This window comes from Mytilus galloprovincialis, chromosome 7 (genome assembly GCF_965363235.1).
Source record: "Mytilus galloprovincialis chromosome 7, xbMytGall1.hap1.1, whole genome shotgun sequence".
Lineage (NCBI taxonomy): Eukaryota > Metazoa > Mollusca > Bivalvia > Mytilida > Mytilidae > Mytilus > Mytilus galloprovincialis.
Window position 1 is genome coordinate 39,654,119 of NC_134844.1, and position 8,204 is coordinate 39,662,322.

Sequence of the window (8,204 nt, forward strand, 5' to 3'; positions counted from 1 at the left end):
AAAAGAAGATAGCTCTTTAAACACTTCAAATACATTTTACTGGAAAATGTTGTCACTGTTCGTGTTCTTTTTTCTACATGAGGCAACAAATCGATGTTTGTCATCAAAAGTAATAGTATGTTTATCATTTATCTAGAATACACAATTAACATACAATGAACCAGGGAATGACAGGAAGAAGTATATAGTTCCCCTTTTCACTTAACTTATTAAAATACATACATGTAGCTGTATCATCAAATTACAACTTGAAGCAAGTGCTTGACTGCTTGATTAATTAGTTTTTAACGATGTCTCTTTCGATTATGTAATTGCTCTCTTTTTTAATAGGTTTTTTAAATATCAAGCTGAACCGACAGGATTGCTTGTCGATGTGGTGCTTAAATCATGCATAAAGGTATAATATGAGAAATTCTATAGTATTAGGTCACCAGCAAAAAATATGTAATTAACTAATAATGTTTTCTTTTATCAAGCTAACAGGGATAAAGTAAGCGATATGATAAAAATATCAAAAACATACTTTCACCCTCCCCCCCCCCCCAAAAAAAAAAACAAAAGAATAAAATTTAAAAAATAAACACCGATTTCGATCTTTCTTTAAGGAAGACATTCAAGCTTAGAAGTGATGCATTTATTGTGCATGTGACAACTTCTGTTTTTCATCCTTTAAATTTTAACTAACTAGCTTGAGGAAACATTTGTATACACTTGAAATTAATATTGCACTTTATTGTATATTATCATATGTATGATTTTTAACACATTTTATTCTTAATCTAAAATTTGCATTGTGAGGAAAGCTATTTGAATTCAGTGTACATTGCAACAGCCTTGAAACTGTTGATCCCTAAAATTTCCATTGAGAAGTTTAAGAGTAGCAGTACAGATAGTCTTTTGTTCACATCTATATCTCCATCCTGTGATGATCCTAGTACTCCAATCGATGATTCTTTCAACTTCAGTACAATCCCTTCTGGCATCCTACATAAAAAAAAGTAAAATATTGAATGTCTTTTATGAAGATGGTAATTTTCAGACTAAGATTGATCTTGGTGTTCTTTATTTAGCATACTTCCCAAAGTATGAGGACTGCTTTTTAAAAAAGTATACAAATAATGAACTGTGTTATAATTGCCAGTGATGCAACTTTTAATTTAACGACAGTTCAAAAGACGATATTAATATTTTATAGGTCATCACACGATATACAACAATAAGAAAAACTTTACTGTATAGTATGCAATAAAATATCTAACAGGGAAAATAGTTTTATGATGGTGGTCGATATTCGATATTCTCTTTGTTCTTGCAATTTTAAGGCTTAGGGACGATTTAAAATTTACTGACTAGCAGATATTAAATGTTTGGGTAGATGTGTTGCTGTCTTCATGACGTTTACCAATATCATTACGGGCCAACTGTACGAATGCGGAATTATCTCGCTGTGTTGTAGCCCCATTGGTGGCTTTCGACTGTTTTCTGCTTCTTTGATTTGGTTGTTATCTCTTTGACATTTTCCAAATTTCCATTCTCAATTTTATCTCCTTTTGTTTGCCTTTTTTGTTTTTTTACTTACAGAGCCATCCCAAGTGACTATGGTAGACGTTGCATATCCAATCTGTATATAATAAAAGACAGGATTTCTTCCATTGCATGAATGACTTATAATTTCTAATCTTGTAACAGCAGGAGCCGGTCCACAATCAGTTGCATGCCATAAAGACATTGAAAGAAAAATAATTGCTACTGATTCCTACAAAAAAATGTCTATTATCAGATGTAGTCTTAGTAGAATGACATTTACAATATAAATAAAATGTTTTCAACATTAAAGAATCTCTTAAGGTTTAATACCGCCATTGTTTGTCCCTTATCAGTCTTCGTTAAACTTGCACGTCAGAACATTTTGTAGAATTTATCTTTGTTTCAAATAACGAAATACTTGGCATGAGTAAAGTTTCATTGCATATCAGAAAATAAATCTCTGGAAGTTGACCTATCAAATTGACACAATTAAGTAACCATGTAACATTCAAGTTTCATAAAAGAAATGTATAAAAAAACAAATAAAAAGTAATGGTGCTTTGAAACTACCAATATATACGTCAATGACTCAGATTTTTTTTACAGCAATAAAATGTAGGATTGATTTCTCACAACTTTCAAATTCAAGGGAATATCTTGTTTGACTCTTTTTTCGTATGCAAGCAGATGTGACGTACAATGATTTGGTGTATTATATCTGAAGGAAATACAATTTATTCAGGCAGATAGAATGAGTCGACAAAGGTCTAATAATGCATATAAAATAAGAATAATGTATAAATTCAATGCATTTAATTTTCAATTTTTGGAATAAGAAATGTTATAAAGGTAGTATCATAATAAACATTGGTTCTACTGCATGAAGCATGTCAACCCATCCCTGATTAAGTTTTAATTTAGTTACTGCTAAATTGTTGACATTCATAGCTCAATCTCTCCAGTTGTTAACGTCCGATAAAGTTTTCATATGTCATAGTTCACGATAACAAAAGATTGAGACAAGAACTTTTTAGTATAAAAATCCGGAAATGTTGAAGAGGCATTTAATATAAATGAAGTTGTTGTAAACAAAAACTGGCAACCGTATAGGCTTAAACTATAAGAAAATAATATACCGTATAGTCGGGTCCATTCAAATCAGAAAACCGAACGACATTATTATAACAAATCAATTGATCATCAACAAAATATTGCAGACAATAACCATCACAGATCGGACGTGGCAGAGTACCTATATATCCCTAAACAAAGACACACAGTACAGATCTGAGAGTACCCACTATTACTGCCACTACATTCAAAGCCACCTAAAACTAAATTATTTATCAGTAGACATCCATCATCATGAATTTAGTGTAAAGACGTCATTAACAGTAAAAAAAGAATGACGCATGCAATGCCTAAATATAGGTATCACCACATTTTATTCAAATGAATATGACTTTTTCAAGACATCGTCTTACCTTAGTCTACCTTTTTCTCTTCACGTGTTTTATATTTCCTTAAAGTCATTCTAACTTTAAGTATTCATCACACCTATCCAACATGTTCGTAAATAATTTCATTCCTTGATATGGTCAAACCCTTAATATTAAGTCACAATATCTTGGTCGTTTTTAATTTTAACATATTTATTCGTAGTGGATTGGAAAACAAGTTATTGCAACTTATATTGATACCTTTCCACTTTCTGGATATGAGTGCTGGCTTTTACCAGCATAAGCCTACTCTTTTTCGAAATCTATAAGGGTGTCTTTTACGTGCAAGATATATGGCTATCTCTTAACACGGGTCAGCGATTAATCGTTCCCTTCCCACGGGCTACTCGGAAATGGTGTAAAGGAGAGCTGAAAATTCAGCCCCCGATTTTTTCTCCCGGGAACGGGGATCGAACCAGAAACTTTGTGTTAGTAGTCCGAAGCCTTAACCACTACACCACGTATCTCCATCCTAGCATGTGACACTTGCTTATCAAGCCAGACAATTTTCTTAATCCGGAAAACGTTCTCGGGGAACTATTATGAAGTTTCCAACAACCCTGGTTTTCTTTATTGCAGAAATTTATAAGATTTTGGATGACTTTTACACACGATATACTACTTTTGCCTTTATTTCAAGGTGAAGGAATTATCACGACAAAGTTATCTTGTTTTCTTTACGGTGAAGTGAGTTCAGAAGATTTGTAAAGATATTTAAATCTTGTTCAACGTATTTTATTTTTATTGTTTTATCTCTGATTTTCCCCATCATGTAGCTGCATCAACTTTGCGAAAGTAATGTCGTGAAGTATACAGCCTAAAGGTAATTGACCACTTCCAAAAATATTTGATACTTCACGAGATTATGGAGATTAAAAATTACACATTTGCCAAAGACATGAAAACTTTGAATAAGAAGGTATATATGCAAATGTTTACCAGAAAACAATACTACTATCTTCTAGGACATATCAAGGTCGATACAAATGATGTTGCTCATATTATCAATTTCTAAATGAAATTGAGAATGGAAATGAGGAATGTGTCAAAGAGATTACAACCCGACCATAGATCAGACAACTGCAAAAGGTCACCAACAGGTCTTCAATGCAGCGAGAAATTCCCGCACCCGGAGGCTTCCTTCAGCTGGCCCCTAAACAAATATATATACTAGTTCAGTGATAATGAATGCCATACTAAACTCATAATTGTACACAAGAAACTAAAATTTAAAATAATACAAGACTAACCAAGGCCAGAGGCTCCTGACTTGGGACAGGCGCAAAATTGCGGCGGGGTTAAACATGTTTATGAGATCTCAACCCCGATAGCCAATGCAAAAAAGTAAACGCATAGCAATACGCACATTAAAATTCAGTTCAAGAGAAGTCCGAGTCGGATGTCAGAAGATGTACCAAAGAAAATAAACAAAATGACAATAATACATAAATAAAATCAGTTTTTTTATCTTAAAACTTGCAGTAACATTTTAGCCACAAAGTAGAGATTTTGATCGCCCTGTCAGCTTTATCAATATCTTCTGTGTCAGTGTAAGAAATCAATAAATGAGGATAAGAATTACTATAACGAACTCTTTCTCTGACTGACAAAGAATTTAATAACAAAACAACTGCTAAATACCCATTAATCAAAGAGCTTTGAATAGGCTTTGGTAAGAAACCATACTTTTGATATTTTTTCATGAATACATTATTGAAGACATGTATGTATTAAATCATGATTTTCAAATATTGTAGATATTAATATTGTCAATTCCGTAAAAATAAAAAGATATACGTTACCATTGTGAAATAATTCATCTTTTAATCGAATCTGAAAAAAAAAATTTAAAAATTAAAGATTAACATCACTTGACTTTTTAACTTTACTTTGTGAAGTTTATATTAATCGCGGTAATGGTGATTTCAACTGCACATGTTTTTTTGTTTTAATTTTGATTTTCGTATCACAAAAAAAAACAGTAAATGACTGTGTGTGTACATGCATGTTGGAGGCAGATCCGGGATTTTTGAAAAGGAGGGGGTCATTTCCAGAAAACGCAGAAGATTCTTTTGGGACAATTCTATGCTAAAATAATATTTTTCGATCGAAAAAGGTGTTTGTCCTCTACCCTCTTTTCGAATACGCCCCTGTTTGTGTACATGTGAGTTCAGCTCATATCTAATGTCGGACTTATTAAAAGGGTGACAGTGTGAGTGTCAAACTTTTTTCCGCTGTTGGTGTTGTCCATTCGTTTTTGATGTGTTTTGTTATTTGATTTTGTCATGTGATTAGGGACTTTCCGATTGAATTTTCCTCGGAGTTCAGTATTTTAGTGATTTTACTTTTTAATTGCTGAGTTATAGTCAACTGCGTTGATGCAGTGTGAAGCAAACGCTTATCAAAATACTTGGGTTTGTACAATAGATGCTTCAAATACATTATTAGTCAAACGCATATACAATTTAAAACATCTTTTGCTTGAAAAGACAAATAACTAATCAAGTATAATCATAAATGCCAAGATAAAGTAATGAAATGAACTATACCTTGTTTCTGAGATTTATCACAGGGCACTGGCAAACATCGTCCGAAACTTTTTAAAGAAATTTTGTTTCAGTTTTAGCTTTTATACCTTGAAAAGAAACCACCAAATCCTGTTGTTGTATTTTTGTTTGTTATTATTTTTATTTATTTCGCAGTTAATCAATAAACTGACCTGATAAAAAATGTGCGTAATTTATTTTACATAGCCGGTAATGGTAACATTTTCTTCTGTAGCTCAGCCAATATTGTAAACCTGTATAATTATTTATGATGGCTTGTTTCACAGCTGATATATTTTCCCATATGTGCTTACATTTTCTGGGTACAAATAAACTCATCATAGATACCAGGATCACCGATCACAATTTTATATTATTAGTTCTATCAACTTCTTCTCCTTGGAATGTTTATTTGGAATAAAACGACAACGTAACAAAAACATATTTTTGACTATTTTGTTTGATGTGCTTGATCTTTTGATTTTGTCATTAGATATTGAATTTTCCTCGGAGTTCATTATTTTTGTGCTTTTTTTTTATTTGTAGGCCCTAGTGTATATATGTTGTGTACAAATTATAAGTTGTACAAAAAAATTGTACAAAACAATTGTCCAGAGTATAATTTGTATTTTGACTTTATACAAATATCAATATGTACAAAATTTGACGAAAATTTATTTATAACTTTTACAATAATTTATATTATGGACTGTCATTGATACAAACGATATAATAGTTACTAATAACCACACAACAAATTCTAAGGTCACAATACAAACATAGTTCTTTAAAATTCTTTTCAGCAGGCGAGTGAATTACGGCATCGGGAATTACACAACATCTTTTGACTTTCACATTTAACTTTTTGCAATGGCTGATAACTTTTGGGTCGATTGCTTTGATAAGTTACCAAAGCTATGTATCCAGCTGGTAATGTACATTCTTTTATTACTTTATCCAGTCGAGGCAAAAGTGTAAGCATGGATGGCATTGTTGGTTAGTAGGATGAATTTGTCCAAAGTGTTCTGAACCTAGCAGAGAATGACATATGAAAGAACAGTCATGTGTACATAGTCGGCGAATAGCTATATTGAAATATGACACTTGAATAGAACATAGATCATTATTTCCGGGAAGCATGCATTATGTGGCCATTAGATACAGGACAAATAACTTGTTTTGGGTTAATTTTATTATACATTTTCCTCAGTTTGATCGTGCTCCAACTGATACACGAAATATCTGAAGCATAAATGTGTATGGATTTTAACAGGATATGTATTCGTCTAAAAGTCAACTTGAAGCTGTGGTGAAAGACACAGTTTTATTCACAACGGTTCCTTATCTTAAAATTTTACTACGTGAAACAGTTAGAATATGTTTCTTTTATGTAAATGCAAAGGTGGGTACTGCTCTTTTAAATTTTAATGTGAAAGCCAAACGATGTTTTGCAGTTTTCGATTCCATAATTCACTCACCACAAAATACTGATAAAGAACCACTTTTTAAATTTGTCAACAAAGGTGTGTTACAAATCATTGTACACCTTACAAGCGAATTTTTGTGAATTTTTTTACAAATTGTTATCTATACAAACATTTTTTGCATAATCAACATACAAATACGATGTATACAAATTTTTGGTTTGTACAAAGGGATAACATGAACACAACAATTATACACTTGAGCCTACAAAATGGTTCAAATATTTTGTATATCACGTTGTCGTTTAATTCGTAATAAACATTCCAAGGTGAAGAAGTTGATAAAACTATAGGAAATACATGTATATGCGTCATCGACCTTGATTTTTGTACAGGGGTTGCAAATTATTATAGCATCCGAAGTATTATATATGACGCAAAACACAATCATGTAAACAAAAGAGATAACGGCATAATTAATATCTACAATAAATTTAAGAGAATATGTAGGTCGTTAAGCACTTGAAAACCATTCACAGTTATCGTTCTTCTTACTATACGACAAATGGGATAAATATTTGATTTTTTTTTTTGGTCATAAACATTTGATAGAAGGATATTTTCAACAAAAAGAGTCAATTAGTACACAATGAACTAGGGAAGGATAGGAAGAGTATGGTTCCTATTTCAATCTATTTGTTCGATTAAGTATCTTTACATCGTAATCAAATTACAACGTGTAACAAGCAATTGACCGATTGATTATATTTTTAATGCCACTTTCAACACTGTTGGCTCTTTAATGGTGTTTATTGGTAGACGTAGCCGGAGTGTCCAGCAAGATCTATCAAACCATCGGCAGGAAAACTGATGATTCTTGTCAGATTTGATTGGAGCCGAGCGCATCTGTAACATACACCATTTTCTTTTGAATTTTCGCCATAACCGGATTATTGACATCCTTTATGTGTAAAAAGCAATATACACATTGCAATCTAGATATCTGAAACCGCGTCGGTATGTGTGTATTATAATGTTTCCAAGTCTCTTATTACATTCTTATTTCTATGAACTGTTATATAATAAGTGGTTTGTTTCCTGGTTTATTAAACCCTCAATTTTCACGTTGTCTATAAAATAAACTTAGCATTTACGAAAATTATGTGATCTGTGTAGACATCTAATCGTAATTAGATTGATATAGTCTT

General features: G+C 32.0%; 1 long non-coding RNA gene across 1 annotated transcript; it reads right to left on the minus strand.

The window, feature by feature from the left end:
- Positions 1-952: 952 nt before the first annotated feature.
- On the minus strand, positions 953-5,709 carry LOC143082960 (uncharacterized). The gene is made up of 4 exons (XR_012980514.1): positions 5,576-5,709; positions 4,829-4,859; positions 1,580-1,756; positions 953-984 (listed from the first exon to the last, which is right to left on the minus strand). It is a non-coding gene; the product is annotated as an uncharacterized LOC143082960 (long non-coding RNA).
- Between the last annotated feature and the right edge of the window lie 2,495 nt (positions 5,710-8,204).